Raw genomic sequence first — 25,603 nt, forward strand, 5'->3', positions numbered from 1 at the left:
GTGCTTTAATCACGGGATGAAACCACCCCCCGGTGGTTCTATCCCGTGATAAATGCACCCCTCTGAGCCAGCTAGGGGGGTGGTTCTACCACGGGATAAAACCACCCCCTACACGGATCAGGGGGGTGACTTCACCACGGGTTGAAACCACCCCCCTGAGGAATCAGCCTGGGGGGGGTGGTTTTATCCCGTGGTAAAGTCACCCCCGGTGCTTTTTCCAGGGTGGGTGGATCTATAACCTCACAGCGGCGCCGTTCAGGACCCCGAGCACCTCGGCGTGGACGCGGCCCCGCGGCCACCTGACCCCTTACCAGCGGCGCGCTGCGGCCAAGCCCACGGCCCAGCCCAGCCGCCCTAATCCAGTCCCTTTTCTTCGGCAACTCGTGCCGCGACTGCCGGCCGGCTTATTTGCAAACAAGGAGGCCTATCCGCAGCACGCCGCTATCCGCCATTGTTCGCCGCGCCCACCGGGCCTAGCCGGCCGGGCCGTGAGGCCGCGAGGACGCCGTCATGACCTAGACGAGGGCCTAGAGCGGCGGGGCGGGGCGCACGCAGCGCAGCGCAGCGTGCAGGGCGTCGCCGCCGAACTTTTCATCGCGAAGACGGTCTGTATGTTTGTCTGTCCGCCCGTCTGTCCGATCGCGGGCAGGCCTTTGTGCGGACTCAGGCTCCCCGGCGATGCCCCGGCGATGCCCCGGCGATGCCCCAGCAATCCCGGAGGAACAGAGCGGGGCCGAGCGGGGCGCAGTGCGCGCGGTGCGCGGTACGCACTGCTACCAGCGAAAGTGCTTCAGCAAACACGCGCTGTGCAAATATCTCCGCGGAAGCCTCAGCCAACACCACGCGGTACGCACCGCCCGGCACCGCCGCCACACGCCTCATCTCCGACAGGGCCTAGACGGGCTCGGGGCGGGGCGCAGCGCGGCGCGGCGAGTTTATGCAAATGATAAGTAAACAGGCGCCGCCGCGCCGTGTTGCGGTTCGGCCCGACAGGCCGACACCCCCCGCGCTCCCTCGCCCATTCATTTTTCTGCCCCTGAGACGCGCCGCTCTCCGGCCAGCCCGTGTGTGCCCCCCCCCCCCCCCCCCTCTTCCGGGTGAGCCCCGGGGTGCTCCGGTCGGGCCTACACGCCGATAACTTTGGTGAAGTCGCGCTCGCTATGGTTGGTTTGGGCCGGGCAGCCAAGCTGGCAGGCTGGCGGGCAGGCAGGCTGGCAGGCAGGCGGGGTGGGCCGCGGGGACCCTGGGAGTCATCTGCATACCAACCAGGTCGGTCGGCCCCGTCGGCCCCTTGGTCCCCGCGCCCCGCCCTGGGCCCCGCGCCCCGCGCCCCGCCGCACTCGCCTCGCTTGCCTACCCGCTGGAACAGCTGCCAGAATCGTGTTCGGACGAAAGGGATGGAGCCCCCGGCGGGGTCGCCTCGGGTCTTATCGCCGCACGCGAGGCGGGGCGGAGCGGGGCGGGGCGAGGCCCCCGTGGACCGGCAGCACGGCCTGCATGGGCGCGCGGGGCGCGTGGCCGCTGAGTGACGTGGAGGGCTCGGGCGGACAACTCGAAGCGCCGAGCAGGAAATTTGAGGTGAGCGAAGACTGGCGAAGACAAGATCGCGCAGCGGGGCCGAGGCGTGGCGGGGCGGGGCGGGGCGGGGCGGGGCGGGGCGGGGTCGAAGCCAGGCCGCCATTTGTCAGGAGCCCCGGCGGGTTAGCTATTCACCGTGCAGCCTGATTGACTGTCAGCAGCGATCGATGCCACGTCGTGCAGCCCGGCCCTGCCCCGCCACACTGCCAGGCTGCAAGGCTGGACCCGAGCCAGGACGGCGTCACGCCGCGCAGCCAGCCAGCCAGGCAGCCAGCCACGACAGGACACGACACGACACGCCGTTATCACGAGACGAGCCAGACAATGAACGCTACTCGTCCCGTCGCCGGCGAGGCAGCGAGGCAGCGCGCTGGCTATCACAGTTCAAACTTCCGCCTCTCGGAGCCATCCAGCGTGCCATCCAGACAGCGCGCCGCAATCAGGCTGCACCCACTCGAGGGGCATTCGATACCGGAGTCCGTCCGTCTGTCTGCCCGTCCGTCCGGCCGTCCCTGTCAGCACCCAGTAACAACACGTGAGCGAGTTCACGGTCGCCGGTTCCGGAACACGCGCGCGAAGTGCAGGCGGGGCCGCGGAGGCCGCGGAGGCCGCGATGCAGGATGAGGGCCGTCCTGTCCTCGGTCGCCCTTCCCGTCAAGCCGCGGCAAGCACACTGTGGTTCTTTGTGCGCAAAGCCGTCCTTTACTGATTTACTCGCGCCAGCAAGCAGCCAGACGGCGATGACCGCCAGGTCCGCCAGGTCGCCGCCATCCCCGGACGCACCCCGCCGCCGTGCCGCCGTCAAGGAGGCCGAAGCCTCGGGGCGCACATCAAACGCAGGGCCTGGGGCACGGTACGGCGGGCAGGCGCGCCTAGGCGGGGCAGAGGGCCAGGGCCATGGGGAGGACGGAGGGCCGGAGCAGCATGGCATGTCAAACAGCCACGGGGATCGCGGCCACGGCGCGCCGGGCAGCCTCGGCCTCGCCCTCGGCGCAGACCTCCGGGCGGGTGTTCGCCGTGGGACAGGACCAGGACGACGACAAACAGGACTCGGCGGCGGGCGGGCATGGCAGTGCGTGGCGGACTTGGCCTGCTTGGCGTTCTACGCGTTCTACGCGCCGCCGCGGCGCCTTCCTTCATCAGCACGACCCAATCAAAGCGTCCGGCCATGCAGCCCGCCAGCCCGACGAGTCCAAATTGGAAAGCCGACGGCACGTCCCAATATTTCACTCAACTCGGCCAGGACGCCGGCATGGCGCGGCCAAACTACGGTCGCGTCGACACAGATTCGTAATTAGCCGCCGGAGACCGCCTCCGCTGTCCCCACACTCCCTCAGATAACGCCACGCTACGCGGCGCAGCTGGGTAAAAAGACACACGCACCGGGCGGGCGGACGGACGGACAGGCAGACAGACAGACAGGCTGCGTCGAAGCGCCCCGGACATAAATCACAATCAACCCGCATCAGCCATTCATAAAGTGGCGCGCTATTCGAACACCAAGTGCGGGGCCGTCCGGAAATTCGGTCACGGAGCTGGGGCGGCGTGGGGCGGAGTGGGGCGGCCGCCAAAGAAGGGCCCCGGTGCGTGTGCGGCCAGCGCGCGTGTGTGTGTGTGCGTTAGCGCCCCTGCTGCGACTTGCTATCGGCATGACATCACACCGTTGAGCCGCCGTTCGCGCTCACACACACACACACACAGGCTCAGCGCGTACGTGCCTGCGTAATCATATTGCATGCAAGCTCGGCGGCGCGGCGCTCTCCCGCTGACATATCGCCGCAACGCGAGGCGAGACGACGACGACGACGGTGTCCTCGTACTTGTCGTACTTCCAGCGCGTCGAGCGGCGTCGCCGGCACTGCCCCTTCCGGGACTTTGGGCGCCAAAACTAAATCAATTCGTGCGGCCTCGCCCAAGGCCATCAAGGCCTTGCCGCTCCATTACGCGAGACGACGGCGCCCCGTCACTTCGACGGCGGCGTGGCGGCGGCGCCGTGACACGCTTCCCTCGGCCGCGGCCCGCTCTCGACGACAACAAACACTGCCAGTTTTATGCTCCTAGTGTGCGCTATCGCGATGCCGCCGTCTGGCGTACACGCGCACGCACTGCTCCGCCTGCTCGGCGGGGCGCGGCTCGGATTCGGAGTTATCGCGCGGCGGGCAGTGACGAGCAGCAGCAGCATGTCGACGTCGGCCACGTCGGCCACGTCGGCCACGCCGGCCCAGCTGCAGCACGGCTGGCACGGCCAGCACGGCTTGCGCCACGCCGGCGCATATAAACCAGCCAGCTGCTGCACCACTGCATGCGGCACTGCGTTTGCGTTACGGTAGCCGTGATAGCGTCACATCGTTACGCCCCATCCCTCCGCATCCGGCCACGGCCACACACACACACACAAACACACACACAGCATGCGTATCCTCCTCTGTGTGTGCAAGTCAGCCAGGACACTTTAGCAGCCATTTTTTCCCCATTTGCCGGCCCTCTTCTTTTTGCATCCCTCTTCCCCCTCCCCGAGAGAGGCCCCCACCTCGCTTTTGCCGGTCCTCGCGGGGCCCCGCCCGCGGGGCCCGTACGCGTCGCACAGACAGCGGCCCGTCTCCTCTCAGGTTTCAGCCAGCACACACGAATGCAAATAAAACGTCGAATTAAGATTATCGCAGCCGACTGTGTGTGTGTGTGTGTGTGAGTGGAAGTTCTTTTTTTCGAGGACCGGACGCAGATGGGGCGAAAAAGGAAATAAGGAGCATCGGGTAAGTGAGGAGGCCGCATGGCATTCCAGCAGATAAGCCCTTCTTGCCTGACAGCGCCGCACGCACACACAGACACACAGACACACACACACACACACACACTCGAGGACCTGTTCCTGTCCTTTTTATACGGAATGCTCAGCGCGCGAAATAACATTTGGATCCAGCATGAGCCGGTCGGCGGGTCGAGGCGAGATCATCGGCCAGTAATGTTATGTCGTAATGGGGGGCGGGTGGAAAGCAGCTCTCTCTCTCTTTCTCTCTCTCTCTCTCTCTCTCTCTCTCTCTCTCTCTCTCTCTCTCTCTCTCTCTCTCTCTCTCTCTCTCTCTCTCTCTCTCTCTCTCTCCCTCCGAACTAGTGCAATAACGGCCGAGTCGGAGGACCGGCGGGTCCGGCCACCGAAGTGCATCTTCCAGTTTCCCATCGGCCGCGCGCCAAGGCACGCCAAGCAGACAGGGCGGCCTGCCAGCAGACCGCCAGAATACCGAGTGCCTAGGCGCGTCCGCGGGTTCGGCAGTCCGGCCAGGACCACCCGGCCGACAGCGAGGCAGCGACTCCTTTTGGCCTACTTCTAGACGGCGGCTGCCGGTCCACTCAGACTCACAAAACTGCAGCCATTTTTATCTTTCTCCGTTTTTCTTTACGGCGTCGTGGGCACGGCCTGCATTGCCTGCACGGGGCGGGCCCGGTTTCAGAAGGGTCCCGGCAGGGGGGCGGCACCCGATGCGATCATCGTACCGGTACTACACCCGCCACGCCACGCCAAGGACAAAGCGGCCCCGCCCCTGATAGGCTGCCACGCCGTGCCACCGCGTACTGTCGCGACGCCCTGCCCCGCACTGCCCTGCACGACGGCCTCGGGTCCGGGGGGACGCCGCCGACGACGTCCCATCACATGCAAACCAGGGGGGCAGGAAAACAAGGCGTCCTGGCGACGCACGCGCCAAACCCGGACGGCCAGCACGGCCAGCCACGCCGTAGCACGCGGTGCACGGCCTGATTTTGATAGATTCGGCCACGGACGGGGCCTCGCGTCAAAGAGGGGCGGGGCCGCGGGGGCTGTGAACCGCTGTGAACGATGAGCGCGGGATAGATAACTTTGTCCACGTCGCGTCGCGGGCCGCCTGCCCGGCCTGCCCTGCCCGGCCTGAGCGTCCTCATTGCCGTCCGGTCCAGCCTGACGAATGGGGCACTACACCGCGCTGCAGCGCGCAAACGACCCAGACGGTTATCAGCGACGGGGACAAACACAAACAGAGCAGCCCGGGGTTCGAGTCCCCGCGACGCGCCACCGTCCGAAAAACTGGGTCTCCCTATGGTATCCAGGGGGGCTAATCACTGCCGGCCACCGCGGGGCCCTGCAGGACCTCCAGGACGCCTGGCATTGCCATATGCAACAGGAGGAGCGACAACGCGGACCTCAGAAAGCGGAACGCATACACTGTCATGGTGGCCACTCTATCACCAGGACGGGGTGGTGGGGCTGCTGGTGGTGTTCCATGTCGCGACGACACAGACGCCGATCCGAGCGATTCTTGTCCGCTTTGCTCAAGAAGATCCCCTTACGGCCGAGCCGTGCCGCGCCGTGCCGGGCCCAGGGCGCGCATGTCAGGCCCGTCAAACACAGACGTCCGTAAAGCCCCCCCCCCTTCCCCCCTTTCCCCCAAGAGCCGAGCCACGTGTGACAAACGTCCGCCACCGCCGCCACCTTCGCGACGGGGCGCGCCACCCCGCCCTTCGCCCTCCACTCCCTGCGAATAGTGCCTTTCCGCGACAAACACGTCATTGTGATGCGGGTTCATAAATATTGAAAGTAGATTACAATATATTCCGCTGGCAGCGGTGGGGAGTCCTCCTGGCGCGCTCGCACACACAAGCCTTCGGAAAGCGATGTCGGAGGGCGCGGGGCGTGGCGGGGCGGGTGGGGCGTACACCCCGCCGGGACGCTGCGACTCGCTGCGACCAGCACTTCCCTCACGCCGATCGGCCGTAATAGATTTCCGAACGACGACGACGACGACGCGTCGCGCCAGCACACCCACACCTTCGCCGTTGCCATGGCTACCAAGACGCGCGGTGCTCGGAGGCGGCAACTTCGAAAATAACCGGCGACGGCGGCGGGGGAGTACGTACGCCACGCAGCGCGCACCGCGGCGGATGCCTCGCAAATTATGATTGCACTGCACATTGCACTCCGCGCCGCATAACGGGAAACCCAGCGCGAAAAAAGACGAGCCGAAAGCGCGGCTCCACGTGCAGGCCAGCCCCAGCGAGTGCGAGAGAGACAGAGCGACTGCGCTGCGCTGCCCGCGGCTCGGTTTGGTCCAATCCGGTCCGGTAATGGCTCAATCCATCACCCGGCAGAGTGACCGGCCACTGGGACGCATGGGACGCACCGACGCACTGGGACCGGCCTCTTATTCGGGTCTGGCCGCCTGGACGGCCTGGACGGCCTGGGCGCATTTATTGAGCCGTATACGAGCATCCGATGCACTCCAGCCACTCCAGCCACTCCAGCCGGACTCCAGCAGGCCAGCAGTCCACCAGGCCAGCGGACAGTCAGTCCAAGCAGGCCCCAAGGAAAGGACCACTCTCCACCCACCTCGGCCAATAATACAGCCGCGGCAAATTAACTCGCCTCACACACACACACACACACACACACACACACACGCACGGCGATATCTTACCTGGAAATAAACAAGAAACAATCATCATCAGAGCGCGCCAACGGCGTGTCCGTCCGGTGCCGCGTCCCTCCCCGGCGGCCGCTCGAACCAACAAGCCCATTTCAATAACTCAAAAGCCGCAAAGCGAAAACCCACTGGGAACATTTTGGAACAACATAAAATCCGCGCGCGCCAAAAGAATGAAGAGAGACCGCTGCGAGGCGAGGAAGGAAGGCAGCGGAGGAGGGGCAGCGCGCGAAATGAAAGCCTTGCCCGCCTTGCCGCCGCCTTTCGGCAGCCGAACTTTGCCGTGTTATTTCGGCGCGAAAAAAGAAGCCCCGGCGAAGAATGCCGCGCGATGGATGGACCGAAGAAGAGCAAGGCAGCGTGAAACAAACAACGCGCGCAATCAACTTCTTTACCGCGATTTATGGCAGAGTGAGTGCGAGAGAGAGTGTGTGAGTGTGTGCGCGCCACCGCAACAAGCACCACAACTTTGCCGCATAAAGCAGGAGGCAGGCGAGGCAGGCGGAGAGAGCTTACCCGACTTTTTTACGGAATATTTTCGGCGGCGCGCTGGGGTTGTAATGCCTGCTCCTGCTGCTGCACGGCGCGGCGCGGACGGGGTGAGGCGAGGCGGCAGACGAGACCGCAAACAACAAGGACAACAACAACACGAGAGGACAGCATACATCATCTCAAAGTCTCACAGACGCATGAGGCATTCCCATTCACCCCGGCCGTCTTGTAACACCATTTCGACCACGCCATTCGCCACTTGTTCTTGTTGATGTTCTTGTCGCTCTCTGGTGCGACGGCTCAGGACGGTACGCTCTTCCTCGCGGCCGGCCGAGGCAAGCCGAGCGCAGCCGAGCGAGTTCGCCAACTCGCGCCATATTTCTCGGAAAGCGTGCGGCGGCGGCCTGACAGACGCTCTCATATTCGCGCGCGGCCCGAGCCGTGACGGGCCGGCCGACGCGCTGCCGCTCTGACGCCCGCCGCTCGCTGCGGTGCGACGGCGCAGCGGCACAGGCAGGGCGGCGGCGGGTATCGAACGCGCGACCCACCCGGCCCGGCCCGGCCCGGCCCGGCCCACTCACTCCCAGCGGTCGCCAAGACAAACTTATGACAGAGAGTTCCAGCCCCCGGGCCCTACTGGGCCCTGAGCCCTGAGGTTGCAACCAAGCGCGCCCTTTCCCGCCATTTGTCGCCGTCCGAGTGCCGCTCCGCCCCGAGTGCACCACTCCAGAGGGGCGGGCCGGCGGGCCGCGCCGCGTATATGCATGCCGGGCTCGAGTTCCTTCCCGACAGAGGGCCGTCGCCGTCGCCAAGGGCTGGGCCCGCTGGGCGGCCGGCGGGCTGGGGGGAGCCGCACACTTCCGGACCCACGCCCTCCGCCCTCCGCGGCCGGGGGCGGCCGGGGGCGGCGAGGAGAAAGGCCCGCTGCGATGGGGGCGGTCGGGGGCCGCGGGGGCAGATGGCAGAACCAAGGGGCGGCTGGCCGGCCGGCCGGCAGGGCCCGGGGCGGGATGGCACCCCCACTGTAAGTAGATGAAAATCCGCGGCCGAGCTGTCACGTCGTTAGGCCGGCCGGGGAGGGGAAGGGGGCAGCGGGTGGCAACAAACTGTTTGGCAGGCAAACGTCCCAACACCGCGTCGCCGAGGAACCGCACGGCGGCGCTGTGAGCAAGGAAAATATGCGGGGATTCGAGAGGGCGCACAGTTTATGTCCCGGTGAGACTTATTTCAATTCGCTGGCCGTTACTTACTGTCCAGATTCCATCCCCGTGTTGCATCTGCTGTTTACGAGAGATGCAGCCGTAAAAACAACAGCGGCATCGGAAGGTGACGGGCCGAACCGACGAGGACCCCGACGAGGACCCCGACAAGGGCCTCGGCGAAGGCCCCCGACGGCGTCCCTTCGGGTGACCCACACACGTGTTGGCGGCCGGGAGGCCCGGGAGATGAGACCGAGCGAACGGGCAAGGCGGTGGCGGGGCGCGGAGCAAGGACCCAGGACCCAGAGAGAGAGAGAGAGAGAGAGAGGGCGAGGGTGATTTGTGAGTCGAGGGATTTGTAATCCCGGGCCGCACTGGCAAGAAAGACGACGGAGAAGGAGGAGGAGGAGGAGTAGGCCATCCCAGCCCAGCCCTGCCTCCCGGACCGCGCCGTCTTGAGGCCGGGCGGTGCTGGCTGCGCTATGGGATCCCGTTCGTAATCCCCCCGCGGATTGTCGTCCTCGTAATATGATGTCGGATATTACTTGCCGGGGAGGGAATGGAGGCGCAGGACTCGGACGGCGCCGAGTTTCTCGCGGCGGCCCGCTCATTCCGCGAGAGGCTGCGCCGCGGCAGCACGACGGCACGGCCAGCACGACGAGTAAGCCCTCTTTTAAAATGCAGCAGCGTATTACGCGACAAGCCCTCAGCCATTCTCTTTGCGGGTAGGCCGGCCAGGCCGGGCCGGGATGGGACGGGACGACGGGACGGGACGACGGCAGCGCAGCAGCGCACGCCGTGCTGTCGCTTTGCGGTTATGTGCGGAACCCGATACTCGAAATCCCGCGCACACACTGTGCGTGTGTGTGTGCGTGTGTGTGCAGTTTGCAAGCGCCCCGAGGCAGGTCCTGCTGCTTTGTTTAGATGGCGGCAGCTGATGATGCTGCAGAGGCTGAGCCTTGGCCAGGGCCTGCGCTGCGACAACAAGGCGCTGACATTTGCTCCTCGAAATGGTACAGTGCAGTCGTACCCCGGCCTGGCGGTGGCGGTCGAGGCCCTGGCGAAGAGGGGGAGGATTCGAGAGGAGCGTCCGCGGGGCACCGCGTCGGCGTGTTCGGCGTGTTCGGCATGCACAAGCAGGGCGTAAGTGAGCCGGGGATTACCGGCGGGGGGGGTCCCAAAAGGCTCGCCGTCAAACCGGGAGGTCGACGTCGACGTCGCGGCCATCAGGGCGGGATAATCGCCGGCAACGCGACGTGGCGGCGTCGTGTCTTCCGGGAGCACACCGAGACCCCCGTCACCAGCTTACACCGCACCTGCACCGACCTCACCCTCCAGGACGCTTGCAATCACTCACACTCACACACAGACGATTCCGAAAGGGGGTGGGGGAGAAGCCGCGTACACACACGCACGCACACACTGGAGTGCTGCGGCACGGCGGCGCCCCCGCGCCAAAGAACAAGAAAAGGATGGCGAAGGTGCGTCTCAAGAGCGCGAGGAAAATGAATCGGTGAATAAATGATGCGCACCGCGCCGCATCGCGGCACCACCGTGGCGAAGGCACTGGAAGGGACGCGCCGCAACGCGCCGCCGGCAGCACTCGGCTCCAGCGCCTCCAGCGCCTCCAGCACGCCAGCCTGTCACCCGATGTAAACCTCTTAGGCTGATGGCCCGTTTTTCCTCCGCGGGGCCAGCCAGGCCAGCCAGGCCAGCAGTAAGACGGAAAGAGCGAGTCCGTTACACCAGCGGTTCACCTGCCGTGGCGTGCCGTGCCGTGCCCGAGGACCACACCGCCGTGACCTCGGCTGCCCCTTTCTCTCTTTCTCTCTCTCTCTCTCTCTCTCTCTCTCTCTCTCTCTCTCTCTCTCTCTCTCTCTCTCTCTCTCTCTCTCTCTCTCTCTCTCCCTCTCCCCCCCTCTCTCTCTCTCTCTCTCTCTCTCTCTCTCCCCCCCTCCTCAGCCCCGAGCGTGTTTGCCTGCCCCCCGAACGGGGCGCGCTCGCGGAAATGATAGGAAGACGAGGCCGGGTGCGAACTTCCCGACGGACGACCGGAAGAGTTAGCGCGCAGCCCCTCGGGCGGTCACGCCACCGCACCCCCGCCGCCCCCGCCGCCCCCACCGCCCCCGCGCTGGCGGTCAGGCAGGAAGACGCGCCCGGGTCAAGGTTGGGGGCGGCGGGGGCGGCGGGGGCGTCCCAAAGGGCAGCGCAGAAACTGGGCGAGAATTCCAAACTCGAGGAACGAGGAAACGGGGACGACCATTATGAGCGAGCCGCTGCCGAAATGCCGAAATACAGTGCCACGCAGCGCCGCCCCCGCCGCCGGGAGTGGAACCCTTTCCGCCGGGACTGGCGCGGCGGCGCGGCGGCGTGGCCCTATTCAGCGGCACCTGGGCGATCGTGGGAAACGCGCGGCCTGCGCAGCGCCTGCACTGCCACGGCCTGCACGTGCACGACGAGGCACTAAAAGTGTCAGCCTCGCTGCACCTGCGCGGAGTCCTGCGAGGAGGCCGACATGAACAGGTTGGAGGGGAGGGGGGAGGGGGAGCTCACGGGACTGGGCCTCGGGGGGCGCGACTTCCTCTCGCCCCCACCCCCACCCCCGGCAGCACCGCGACGACGCGGCGACGACGCGGCGACGCAGCCACCCCTTATTCAAATAGCGCAGGGTGCGCAGCCCGCGGCACCGCGGCCGCAAAAAAGGGATCAGAGTGGCGAGCACGTCTCGCGTCTGCTCCGTTTGCGGTGACGAGGCGACGAGGCGGTGAGGGGAGGCGGACACGGGGCGCGGGCACGGCGACGGGGTCACGGCCGAGGCAGGTAGCCGGAGCCAACGCCGGCACGCCGGCAGCCCAAATACTCAAAAATACGACCCGTCGCTGTCACTGGGGTGTCACCGTCCCGTCCCCGACCCGTCCGGGGTGAACGGCGGGGCCACAATAAGCTCTCCGTCAACCAAACCAACAGTCCGGCCGACAGGCATTGTCACGGGCTGGGAGTCACCGGGATTCTCACGCTAGGCCTGCCAGTGGGCCTGCCAGCCACCAAAGGGGTGGCGGTACACTGGCGGTACGGGTGCAACCACCGCAGTCGATGGCGGTCAAACAGTGGCGGGCGGACTCGAGCTATCTACAGCCCCACGGACGTCCAGGCCTGGAGGAGGTCGCATATGGCGAGTTCTCGATAAGGGCGGATCAGAGGGGCTTAACTCACAGAGAGGCATATTACTACACAGCGAAAAGCGGGTCGAGGCGAGGCAGTCCACCACCAGGACCAGCCCTACCCCCAGCACAGCCCCCAGCACAGCCCCCAAAGCCTGGCCGACCCCCCGGCCAGAGGCTTTCGGCTCACGCACCCCCTGCAGTCCGGCCCTCCGGCCCAGCCCACGGCACACACACGCACACACAGGCAGGCCGCCCCGCCCCGCCCACCGGGCCGCCTTGAGAGAGGAACCCTTTGCCGCGACCCCCCCCCCTCCCCCCGCCCTGCCCACGCACACCTGCGGAAGGGTGTGGCACGTCATAAAAATTGCACCGTTTGGAGACCATCAGGAACGCAGTACAACATAAAATTAGGGCCGCTGCCCCCAAATTTCTTGCGGCCTCCTCATAAAATCTTGAAAGCAGGCGTGGCCAAAGCGGCGGCCCCGGCAGCCCGGTGGCGGCCGTCCGGGCCGTCCGGGCCCACCGCCCCGGTTGTTCGAACGGTCATCTTTAACGCGGTAATAACTTGGACAACGACCGGCACACCCTTTCCTCCGCCCCGCCTGCCCTGCCAACAATTATGCGACCCTTCTCCCCCTCCGCTGTTTTTCGCAGCAAAAGTGTATCATTACTCGTGCGTCCGAGGCGGCTGCTTCAAACAGGTAGGGGGAGGGGGGGCTTTCCGGAAATTGGACCAAAAAGAGCGCGCCAACGGTACTCGGCGGAAATCGAAGCACCTGAGTCACGACTGGCGGCCAGCCACGGCCGGCCAGGCGGCCAGCCCGAGCTGGCGGCGTATCGCCGATCAGTTATCGTTATTGCTGCGTCCGGTGCCATTAGTATGCGCCGCCAAACTTTTGTGTTTGGCTGCGGAACGCTGCGGAAGGTGTCAGGCGCGCATCCGGCGTCGGCCGCGTCGGCCGCCCCCGCGGAGGGCCAGGCTCGGCCAGGCCAGGCACCGGCTGTTCGTAAGCTGTTCGGCCGGACAGGGCACTCAGAGGGCTCGAACATGCTCGACCGCGATGTGGCACAGTCCTCGTTCGAAGGCTGATCAGACAGAGGTACTGTGCTGTCCTTCCTGCTCGCAGGGGCCTTGCAGCAGGCTGCCGCCACCACACTGGCCTACGCGACGCTGTGACTAATGAACGCAGATGCAGCCGGCGTCCGTTCCGGCTCGTTCCGTTCGGCAGATGCCATGCGATAAAGTCTTAATACACGCCGACGCCGTCCGCCCGTCTGTCTGTCCGTCTGTCCGAAGGTGAGAAAAAGCAAGGCGGGCTGGATGTACTCGGCGGCGGCCGGGATCGCGGGGAAACGCCCCGGGGCAGCAAGGCAACGAGCAGCCCGACGAGGCATTTAAAGCGGAACAGTCCTTACGCCCTGCGCCCCGCCGCGCCCCGCCGCCAGCCCGGAGAGACAAGCAGGCGGGCGAACGGACGGACGGGCAGACAGACAGACCGACAGCGTCATGTGTGGCGACAGCGCCGCGGGGCAGAGCCTTATCGATTCCGCCGTGAAATCGCGATTTGCGCCGCCGGAATGTTTACACACTTTGCGGTGTGTGCGCGCGTCAAGCGCGTCAAGCGCGTCAAGCGCGTTCAAGAGGAGGGCGGAGCCCGGCGCCTCATCACGCACGCTTTAGCCACGGCCGTCGTCGACGACGACGCGGGTTCGAATCCCCGCACGAGCGCCAAAACTTTTTTCCGCGGCCATCCATCGCAGCGTGCAGGGCTCGCGGGCCGTCGGGCTGCATTGCCTGCATTGCGAGCGAGTCTCAAGGCGCAGCGCAGCGGGCAACTTGGGGCGATGTAGCCGTCAAGGCGCACAGAGTTTGCCGCAGTCAAGTCCAATTCCAACTCCGCGCTCGCTCACCTGGAGCCGCCGCTACCCGCTGAGCTCCGCTAGGGCCTACCTAGGCCTTCCAGATTCACTGCGCTAGCGCTAGACTCCAGGGCCGCTACATGTAGTGTAGTGCCGGGCCATGCCGGGCCGCGCCGGGCCGCTCTGCGACAGTTCCAAGTTGGCGTGTCCGCGCCAACACGGCAACGACTGCGGCACCGCCGGGCACCGACGGGCAGCGCGACACGGAACGGCAACGACGGCCCTCGCCTTGCAGTGCTGTAGCAGTGCTGTAGCAGTGCTCTAGCGCTGCCACTCCCATGTCTGTTCCCGCGGACGGCCGGCACGGCCAGCAGGGCGCGGTCTGAGGCCTAACTAGACCGCCGTCCTGCCGAGAAGCGGTGGATTTGCCGGAAGACCGCTGCTCGCGGTCAAAACCCCGGACGCGTTTTGAGCTCCAGAGTCGCAAGATGGGACTCGAACCGAACGTGTGACCCCACCAATGGATTGCTCTCCGCACGAGGAATCCATTCGTGGGGTCACACGCTCGGTTCGAGTCCTGTTCAGCGACTCTGGAGCTCAAAACGCTTCGAGAGTTGGCCGCCGGTGGTGCACCGAGAAGCTCAGCCTGGGGGAAGGGGAGGGAAGGCCTGCGACACAGTCCCCGCACCGCCAGGCCGCCACTTCACCGGACGTTCAAACAGAAATAAAGAATCGGATTCAATCGACTTCGACGCGGGCGCCTCCGCGGTGTGACGTTGTGACAGCGGCGCGCGGCAGCTGGCCCCGTCGCCGTCCATCGTCGGGCAGGACCTCCTCGTCCTCCAGCCCGTCCGTCACACCGTGTGCCCCCTGGTGGCCGTGCCCTCCGCATTACCATAACTTGAACAGCCCTGGCGTTACGCCGCACGCACACACACACACACACACACACACACACACACACACACACAAACAACACACACACACACACACACACACACACACACACACACACAACACACACACACACACACACACACACACACACACGGACCGGGCGGAGAGGGTGACATCCAGACTCCAAGCAAGCAGCAAGCGCCATGAATTATTACCCCAAGTTGGCCGCAAGCAGCGAGGCGGCGGGCAGCCCGTGGCGGTCCGCGACACTCCGGTGCCCCAGCGTGCTGCAGCTCTGGCGACGCTAAATGAAATGAGATATCAAGGAAAGCAATCACCGAGTGTCATCAACTAACTCGCATTAGGCGGCCAAACGACAAATGAAATTTCAGCCCCGCAGCCAAACCACACACACAGACACACTCACAGAGCGCGAGGGCCGTGCGCGCAGCCAGCCAGCACGCGAGCCAATCATGTTGCACTCGTGTCGCGTTTGAATCAATCACCGAGCCGGGCACCGCACTAACGAATCGCAATAATTAATCTATGCAAAGCGAACGTGAATGTGAATGCTGCGGCCGGTGCAGCGCGGCGGTGCATTTACGTATGCGCCAACAAGTTGCATCGGGAGACAACAACAACACAGTCAATGGGATTTGGCGGCGATTAATCTCTGCGGCAGCGAGCCAATCAATTAGCGTTAGACGTATTGGCCCGGACGCGCGGCAAAATTCAAACCGCCCCACGAACAAAAACGAATTCAGCTGTCTGAATCTTGTAAACGGCCAGCGTTACGAGCGAGATGCATTAGATGAATGAGTTAGAGAATCGAATTCCCAAAAAATGTTATTCTGTGTGTGACATTGAAAACGCGCTCCGTGGACGATATACGTGAGCTGGAAATTCCGAAGACAGAACCTCCCTTTAGAGTTGCATTCCTTCCAGTGGCGTGCACTCGGCGTCTTGGCGTTTCCACCTCCATGCCCGCCGAGAACCCCTTCAAGGCTGCAGTTCGCAGCAGCGGTCGCACTTACCGGTGAGAGAGAAATCCTCAAGGTATCCACAAAAAGTATCCCATTCACGGTGTCGGCTGCGTTGACATCCAACGGGAGCCGTTTAGCGCACTTCACAAAAAACTTCACTGTTGATGGCACTTGGCCACCACACACTTAGCACAAACTTCACTTTTTTTCCCCTCCCTTCACTTGGTTTTATCCTTGAGGAGGCGTCCCGGGACGCGGTTATCCTCTCATGAGATGCACTACACAGGGTCGTCGGTGGGCGAATCCGGGGTGCGGTGCACTCGCTCACTGCACCAATCAATCAAACTGGAGCACTGCAGGGCCGGTCTCCGACAGTCTTCGACTCGCGTGGCGAAGCCGGCGACGCACGAGAGAAACACGCGGAGCTCGGCGAGGACGCGCGGACCGGCGGCAAGGACTACCGCTCGCGACGAGGCTCGCGGCCGGACTGACTCACTGGCTGGCGGCGGCGAGGGGCGGGGGGAGCGGGGCGGCGGGGTGCCGGTCCTTCCCCGGCCCCCACCCCCTGCCGCAGGAGCGGCCAGAGCCAGCGCCGCGAGACAGCGCGCCAGGCGGCCTCGCTTCCCGGAACGCCCGCTCGGCTCGGGGGCGCCACTGTCTGACGAGTCCCTCTCGTTGCGTCGCCCCGTCTTTGTCTCCTCCTCGCTCGCTCTCTCTCCCTCTCGCCCGCGCTACCACACACACGCACACATGGATTGCGATTGAATTATAAAGAGAGGCCCTTCGCTCGCGCGTGTAATGAAGTGCCCGATCTCGGCGGCTCCGAATAAGGATCAGGAGGACGGCAAAAAAGGGGGGGAAGGACGAGTACCGCTTGCCGGGAATAAGCCCTTGGCGCCTGTGCGTCGCGGCGCCGGATGTGCCAGCCGGTACCAAGTTTCGTCGCGAGTCGCGTAGAGGGCAGCACCGCCGCCGTTAGGTTTTCGAAAGGCAGCCTCTCATTTGTTTCAACCGGAAATCTGTCCCGAGGGCCCCTGGATTTCGGAGCTTTTGGTTGCCGCTCCGCTTTTGAGTATCAGGTGCACGCTAAAGCGCTAAAAGGCCGTATTTCCTTACAGTGCCCTGGCCGAGGGGGTATGCACTCGCGTAATAGCGGCCTCTATCGTAATAGCTTTCGTAATAATAGCGAAAAGTCCCCGTAATAGCCGAATTGTCAAAAGTTATCAATTGGTGTGTTTTAGGCCGTTTTTAGCTAAATTCCGATTAATTTGTGGCGTAATAAAGCGTAATAGCGTAATAGTCGGTACACAGGTTCAGAGAGCGCATACCCCCTCGGCCCTGGCCGCGCTGCCGCGCTAGGCGCGCCGCGCTGTAAAAGGGCCGCGTCGTCCTCGGCTGCCTATACAAGCGAGGTCCCCGTCGTGCCGCTGGAAGCGCTGGAAGCCGCCGGTACCCGTTACCTCGGGGCCACCATTCTTTGGGCTGACGAGTACCAACCTGATAAATGTGGCCGTCACCTTGTCCCGCCCGCCGGGGGCCGGGGTACCCGGGGGTACCTACCTGCTGCCGCCGGCGGCGTCGTGCCGTCCGAAAGTACCTCCACTGAATGGTGCCCAGGGGACGTCGTCAGCGTCGTCGGCAAGAGGAGGAGGCTCGGTGGGGTGGGCGGGCTGCGTGTGTGCGGTCAGGTGCACGACGGCGTGCTCATTAGCGAAGCAGACACCGCGGCGGTCACGCGTCGTTTGGCCACATCAAATCGAGACATCTCGATGTGCGCCGCGACCGCCAGCATTGTCCGCCCCGCCGCATGACGGGCTGCGCGGCGCTGCGCGGGCGGGGTGCGCGCCGTGCACGCCATGCACGCCGTGACTCAGAGGGCGGCTGCGAGAGTATCGGCCGCGCATCTCCGCCGACAAAAAAGAACACATGTAAAGAAAGACAGTCGGAGGAAAGAAAAATGGCGGTGCGTACTCCGAAAAATACAAAAACAGCCCCGACAAGGCGAAAGCGCCGACGGCAGTGAAAGCCATGCCTGCAACCCGCGCGGCGCGGCGGCCACGACGACGTCCGGCAAGCGGCGGACAAATCCACGAAACAGCCAGAGCCAGAGCAAGGGCGCATCTCATTAGAAGAACGCCATGCAGGGTGGATTTCGGGGGACACGCACTGGGCGCAAGTGCGGTCGTGTGTGTGAGAGTGTGAGTGCGTGTGCGTGAGTGTGTGCGTGTGCGGAGACAGTGGCGGAGAAAGGGGGCTCAAAGCCGGGAAACAAAGACCGGCGCTAGGGCGGTCTGGGCCTAGCAGGAGGGGGCGGGGCGGGGCGGGGCGCGGCGGCGAAAGAGAAAAGAGCAATGAATCAGAATGTACATTAAGGCTTAGGCGCGCCGGGGATTAAAAAAGTGAAGGGTGGCTTCTCTCTTTCTCTCCGCGGGGGACCGCGCAGGGGTTGTCGTCATCGCGGATTTCTTGACGGGGTGGGGAGGGGGTACACCAGCGCGGTGCATTTCGGCAGTTTTGAATGGAGCTTTACAAGGACGCCATGCGGGTAAAGAGGCAGGCTCGGCTCGGAATGAACCGTCACGCAGGAGACGGCGAGATTTCCACCGGGATTTCGCGTGTCCTCTGCTTTGCATTGTAGGGGCGGCCGTGCTACGCCTCACCAGGCCGATGTGCGCCGCGCCACCCAGGGCCGGTGCCTGGTCCCTCCCCTTTTACCTGGGCCTGGCACGGCGCGGCGAGGCCTGGCCACCGCAGCACCGCCCATGTTTCTGCCGAGTCCGCCGAAAATTACACGGCGTCGTCTGCAGCCTCCCCGCCGCCGCGCCGTGGCCGTGCCGCCCCTCGTCCTTTTGAAAGCGACTGTACGGCGGCCGGGGATCCCTCAGGGACATTACTGCCGGCGCCAGCTAGAGCTGCCTGGAACCTGGAGCCGTCGTCCTGGAACACGCCCACAGGAAGGTGTTATGACCACTGATGACGATAACTGTACTCCACGCAGCACCGTGCACGCCGTACCGGGCCGCGACTAGCCCCGGCGGCCGCAAATCGCCAAACTTTGGACAGGGCCTTCCGTGACTTAATGCCTCCGCTATTTGTTTTGATTTTGCACCCCTTCCAGGTGGCGTGAAATAGCCTCAGTGATCACACTCGCAGCAAATTTGACTTGTTGTACCGATTTTTATTTGGGATTGAGACTTCCAGCGTAGGACCGCCCAACGCCCACGCCAGGCGACGGAAGTCTTCGGCGGCCCTTCCTCCCTGCCCGCGGCTGGCCACAGGCTGGCCGGCGTTTGACGTCTCCATCGAGCTAGGCGTCGAGGCGGTGCGTGCGGCACACCGTGCGCGGCACGACACCGCCGCGCCGCCGCGCCCCGCCACGATGTGATTGTGTTGGCGATAGGATCGCTCACGATTATCGGAGACAAACGGAATATAATTGAGGACCGGATGTGTGATGGTGCGATTGGTCGTCGCGCGGCCACACCACCTGTCTGTCTGTAGCACTGTGGGCCGCGGCATGCCCAAGCAGCCCCACAGCGACTCGGGGAGGCTCTCGGCTGCGTCCTCCGAGGCCCGTCCGCGGAGGGACACTGTGATTTGATTGCTTCCGCACCTTCCGCTCCGCTCGGCTCCCCATTGCCCCGCTCAGTCCGCTCATCTTGCCCGCGTATCCGGATTCGCCCTGCCCCAATTTTCCCGATTTCCGACACTTCTGCCGCCCTCCCGGTCCCCCAGCACCGATAAGGATTTTCGCGATTCACTAAATTTCCCTCCTTTTTTTTCCTTCCGTCATTTTCGTGCTTCCCGGGCGGTGCACTACTTTTTTCCAAATCAATCCGCTAATGCTCCACGCGCGCTGCCCGAGGCCAACCACCTCTCGTTGTTGCTTTTCATATTTTTGTTTTTTTTTCTTCTCCTAGAGACGCTGGATCGGGATCCGCGCGGGAAGACGCAATAAGACGGCTTCCTTTATTGCAACGCGCTGCGCAGCGCTACGCGCCGCACTTTTCACCCGCCGGGCTTCCCTCGCCATTTGCATCATGTGCCGTGCAGGCGATTCACCGCGCCCTCCGCTCTTTGGCTCTGTCTTTCTGGCCTGGCAGCCTCTGGCCCCGAGCCCCGGCGACTCCAAGCCCCAACCCCAGTGGGGCCTCCCTTCGCCCCGCCCCGCCTTTGAACATTCCCATACACTCCGGCATTCTTACGACCAATTATTCCCCCACCCTCTTCTTTCCTTCGGTTTCCGGGCCTCTTTGTCCTCGGCGCGGCAGCGCGGCCCGACGGGCGTTTCTCACCCGCCCACGCGTCCGACGGCGACGCGGCGACGCCGGCGTGGTGATCTAGGCCCTCGGGGGGTAGAGGCCGTCGACGCCGAGCTCCACGGTCCGCCCGCCATCGACGTGCGTGGACCAGCGGACCAGCAGCGACGTCGCGGAGGTCGTGGTGGGGAGCCCCGGTCGCCGTCGCCACCCCCGCGGCGCACATCGCGGCCCCGCGGACCGCCCGCGCGGAGCCTCCCTCCCTTGCCATTCTTTTCATGAGGTCTTAGTCATCGGGCCCCGCTCCAGCCAGCGTGGCGGCGCCGCGGGGCGAGGCGGGGTGGGGCACTCGCTGAACCGGACATCATCGGCGACCTTTCCAGCGCTGACGCATCGCGGCCCGCATGTCGGGGCGCTGCAAGGCTCCGTCTTGCCGACCGCCATGCGGAGCTCCTCACTAGGGGTACGCGCCGTTTTGTTTGGGCGCGTAGTAGGCGAGCGATGCGTCTGTATTCTTGTAGAAGATGGTGAAGAATATATGCAAAGTAAGGCCAATACAGGGTCAATGTGAAACTCAATTTTAAAAGTTTGGTCACAAATTGGTAAATTTTGGGGAAAGTAAAGGTCTGGGATGAAATTGGAAGTCATTTTCGTGATCAGCACACCAAAAACTGCAGGAAACTATGTAAAACTCGATGTGAAAATTTTGGTCGGAAATTGGTAAATATTTGGAAAAGTAAAGGTCTGAGATGAAATTGAAAGTCATTTTCGTGATCAGCACACCAAAAACTGCAGGAAACTATGTAAAACTCGATGTGAATATTTTGGTCGGAAATTGGTAAATATTTGGAAAAGTAAAGGTCTGAGATGAAATTGGAAGTCATTTTCGTGATCAGCACACCAAAAACTGCAGGAAACTATGTAAAACTCGATGTAAAAATTTTGGTCCGAAATTGGTAAATATTTGGAAAAGTAAAGGTCTGAGATGAAATTGGAAGTCATTTTCGTCATCAGCACACCAAAAACTGCAGGAAACTATGTAAAACTCGATGCAAAAATTTTGGTCCAAAATTGGTAAATATTTGGAAAAGTAAAGGTCTGAGATGAAATTGGAAGTCATTTTCGTGATCAGCACACCAAAAACTGCAGGAAACTATGTAAAACTCGATGCCAAAATTTTGGTCCAAAATTGGTAAATATTTGGGAAAGTAAAGGTCTGGGATGAAATTGGAAGTCATTTTTGTGATCAGCACACCAAATACTGCAGGAAGCAATGAAACACCGAGGAAATTTTGGTCCTAAATCATGTAATTCTAGTTGAAAGTATGGGTCTTCAGTTGTTAGGTTTTTAAGAGCGTTTCCTGTTCATAGTGTCGTGCCATGAACCCTGACCCTATTACTCAGTCGAGTAACATTTAACAGCCAGCATTGAATTGCTTAATACGATTCACAAATACTTCAATTAATTCGATATCTCCTTGTTACTGAACTTATGAATACGCAATAATATTAGTAATACCTAAAAGCCTTTCCCCCTTTTAGTTTAAACTAGTGGATTAAACTATATTGATTTATCTGCTTTAAATTTAAAAAGAAAATATTTACAGGCAGGCTGATTTCAACTACTTTACGGAGAAGACCTTCTGTCAGATCCAATGAATCGTTTCATAGAATCCAATGTCGAGGCCACTTATTGCTAAACGCAAGTTTATTTTAAATTCATAATGATAGTCATGATGTGTTATTTAATCTTTGAAACAGTTTAGCAAAAGTATTTACCTAACATTCTGAGTAAATTAAAAAGAGAGCCAACTCAAACCATGCCCAAACACAAATTACTAGTTGTCGCAGACAATGTATGATTAAGTTAAAAGAATCGTCTCATGAAATCATATGACCAAGTCAGTGAATCGTCTCATTGAATCTGATGTCAATGTAAAACCCTTTGAATGCGCTACACTCACTCATCATATGGTTTTCTTTAAGGTTAGTACTATAGTAAACTCACAGCATTGCAATGAAGCCTTTTCCCAGAATCAGTGCCAAGAGTCCGCAAAGACTATTTATTTTGGCAAGATTAGTATCTGGTTTGTACTTATAGAATGTTTTAATATTTTTTAACTGTTATTGAGCAAAGCAAACAACTAAAAAATATAGTGTCTGAGAATAAAAATGGAAATACACTCACAAAGGTTAAAAAGCCCAAAAACATTCTTGCAATTATCACACCCCTCCACTGACTAAAACATTTGCCCTGTCGGGTGTAGCGGGGGAGGGGGGGGGGCGGACGGACGGACGAAACGCGTAATAATTGTCACTTTCATTTTCCGAATTTTACTCAGTTGACACTCCGGAGGGGTTTCAATCATTCTTCGAAAAACTATGACCGTACTCACTTCTAAGCCCTTCTGCTCTTTAGTTTGTTTTATTTGCCAATGTTTTGATAGGTCCCGTATTTGAGAGTCGCGGCCGCAAGTATGAAAAATTGCTACGAGCTGTCAAGCACTGCCAACCTAACCACGCTAAGAACCTAATTCAAAAAGATGTTTTGAATATTTCAAACAATAGTAATCGTGAATATAAGATAAACTCCCCCTGGGGGAGATTTAGGAGCCCTCCGGTGCGAAATTTTGAAACTATTTGTGCGGTAGTTGCTGAGAAACGTGAGTGAGTTACGGACACACAGACAGACAGACAGACAGACGCACGACCAGTCACTTTTTGGTGCCCCCAAACACGGCATGGGCTCGCTATCGCTCGCCAAAAAAGAAACGTCAGAAAATCAAACGGCCGTCGCTTCGGCCACACGCGTCCGCACTCCACTCCACCCTCTGCCGTCCCGCCAAAGGAGAACTCATCTTTAAGTCATCGCCCTTTACGCACTGCACTTCCTGCTGCCTCCTCCAAACTTTCTGAAAAATTGAAAGTGTAACCCCTCGCCAAGTGGCGTGCCGCTGCGCAACCCTCTCCACCGCCAGGGTGGCCCTAGGGCCCCACCACCAGCCTTGTTCTTCCCTCATCAATCAGCGATTTTATCCCGCGAACAAGAAGCTGTGAGCGGTATCGTGGCTCGGGCTCTGCGGCGTTGTGGTGGTGTTGCCGGTGGTGGTGGTGGTGGTCGTGCGGGTCGTGGTCGTGGTGTTGGTGGTGGTGGTGGTCGTCGTCGTCGTGGTGGTGGAGGTGGTGGTGGCGGTGGTGTCTGAGCAGCCAGCCCCGCGCAAGTTCGACGTTGCTGCAACCTCAGCGAAGATAAGACGCTTCATTTCCGGTCCATTGCCTCTCCCTTCCTCCCCTCTCTCTCTCTCCCTCGCTCCGTCGAGTGGGCCCGTGGGCCGCATCATGCATGGCCCACTGTTTCTTGCAGCCCTTATCTCCTCTTTATCCCGCATGTCGGCCGCTTGTCATCCGAATTCGTCTCGAATCGGCCGAATCGGCGCCTGTATTCATGCGCGGTGACGATAGGGGTGGCAGAGGCCGCTTGCGAGACATTCGTCAGGACCCCGTCAAAATACGCGTAGCTCCATTCTCCGCCATAAAGCACTGGATGAAGCCATCGTTTGTTTCGCGTTTTTCACGACTGGAGGCAAGTCTGGAGGTCGCGACCCCGCGCTCCCTTCACCACGTGCGTGCAGCGACCGCTGCGTTTCTCATACCGACGGGTCGTCACCCTGAGCGACCCTGGCGCCCCCGGCGGCCATATTGCGCATTGCTCGGCGCCAGAGACATGTCGTCCGAGAGATGATGTCTGTCTGCATTCTGAACAATGGCCGGCTAAATGCGCGCACGGCCGTCCAAGCCACCCTCCGCGGAGGGGGCGGGGCGGGCGTGCGGAAATATCGCACGAGAGCGAGAGAGAGGGGACTGAGAGACACCGCGCAAATCAACAACACACACTGCCTCCAGATAAAGCTCGCGTCGCGTTCATGAATTACTGCTTAATTACCAACGCCTCTACAAAACGAACGGCCGGCCGCACAAGCGCCCACATCAAAGCTTTCTGATTATTCATTTTTCCCTCCATTTTTTATTTTTCCATTTCTATTTTTTATTCCTTTGGCGTCGCCTAATGATTGGCAATTGACGACACGATACATAACGACGCTGTGTGTTGTAGGCGCGGCGCCCTGGCGCGAGGGGAGCGGTGAGCGGTCTCACTCGAGGGGAAAAGGGCTAGAGAGAGAGAGAGAGAGAGAGAGAGAGAGAGAGAGAGAGAGAGAGAGAGAGAGAGAGAGAGAGAGAGAGAGAGAGAGAGACAAGAGAGAGAGACAAGAGAGAGTCCTCTAGAAAAGTGATATGTCGGGCTGGTGACGGCTCGGTAAGGGGCAGCCTCGTCCTCTGCTACCCGAGACCGCCGTCTTGCCCGAGACCCTCGCCGTCAAAGTGTTCTATCCGCCTGACGAGGGCGCTGGCTGACGCGGGGGCACTTCCGCGAGGGCCCGAGGGCCGACCGGCCGACCGGCCAGGGCATCCGCTGCTTTGTCAGTCAGACCCTCTCTCCCTCCCCTCCCCCGGCCCGCCATGCGCCACGCACCGCGGCGCGCGAGACAAATCCGAGATGTTGGCAAGTCGAGCGGCGCGGCGTTCCGCGCGATGTCGTCCTGACGGTCCCGACGGTCTTGACGGTTGACGCGGCACGTGCGGTGTCATCCCTGACGAGCGGCATCATCGGGGAGAGGCAGCGCCTGCTGCTGTTTCTTCGGGGTGGAACGCGCCTCGCCGAGGCGGGAGCAGTGAGCGGGTTGGTGAAGGGTCCGCGGTAGCGCCAGCCGCGCCAGCGGTTCGCTGCTTGGTTATCGATACAATCAAGCGGACCAGAGAGCCGGGGCCTCGTGGGGCCAGCGCTATGCAGCGCACTGCTGCCGGGATTAAGCCAAAGTGAATCTCCTTTAAAAGGGGGAGGCAGGGCCTGCAATCCAGCGGAAAGGAGCCAACATTTGACAGTCGATGCGTGCAACGCGCAGCGGCAGCGCCCCCTGGTGCGGTAAGCAGCCATGTTGCGCGCAGGCGGTGTCTCCGGCCAAATCACAGGGCGAGAGCTGCATCGGGGCGAAACGCGTGCGCCTTGTTGGCGACGCGGTAATGACGAACCGCCATCAAACGCCACTCGTGACTCATCCGTGACTCAGGGGTCACTTTCCCACGGACGGGCGCTATGCAGCGCGCGCGCAGCGCGCGCGCACACACACACACACACACACACACAACACACACACACTTGACCTGCTCCTTCCGGATGATCGCGGCCAGACAAACACAATGCAGGCCACCTTGCGCGGCAGTGACGTCGTTAACCAATTTACTGTGTGGCTTTCCCGGTCATTAATCACAGACCAATTGGAAACCAATTAACCCGTCAATGCGGCCGCGCACCGCCACACCGCGCCGTGCCCTTGTCCACCCCCGCGTACGTCACCACCCTCGCTACACTTTCCCACCCCTCTCTCCCTCACACACACACACACACACACACACACACACACACACACACACACGCCATCTGGACGCATATAATTCTAGTCTAATGACGCCTGTGTCGCTGGCGCGGTGCGTTGGGCCCGAAGAAGGGCGCTGATTGGTCAAAGTGAGGCTCTCTGGACCGCCAAACAGCCTCCCTATTCATACACTTGTCGAAGTCGCGAGACTGCCCGCTTGTCGTCATGAGCATAGCGGTGGGTTTTATAGAGAAAAAGTAATTGAAGCTCGGCAAGCACAATGATGACT

General features: G+C 61.7%; 2 protein-coding genes across 2 annotated transcripts in view; both read right to left on the reverse strand.

Moving 5' to 3' along the window:
* Window positions 1-16,098, reverse strand: part of LOC117641099 (netrin receptor UNC5C) — a 119,129-nt gene extending 103,031 nt beyond the window's left edge. The window contains exon 1 of the mRNA XM_034378208.1: window positions 15,675-16,098. The gene's annotated coding sequence lies outside the window, so the exon portion shown is untranslated. The remainder of the gene's footprint in view (window positions 1-15,674) is intronic.
* Window positions 1-25,603, reverse strand: part of LOC117641100 (spondin-2-like) — a 468,689-nt gene that overhangs the window by 393,802 nt on the left and 49,284 nt on the right. The window lies entirely within an intron of this gene.

Source organism: Thrips palmi, unplaced genomic scaffold (assembly GCF_012932325.1).
Source record: "Thrips palmi isolate BJ-2018 unplaced genomic scaffold, TpBJ-2018v1 HiC_scaffold_15, whole genome shotgun sequence".
NCBI classification, from domain to species: Eukaryota; Metazoa; Arthropoda; class Insecta; order Thysanoptera; family Thripidae; genus Thrips; species Thrips palmi.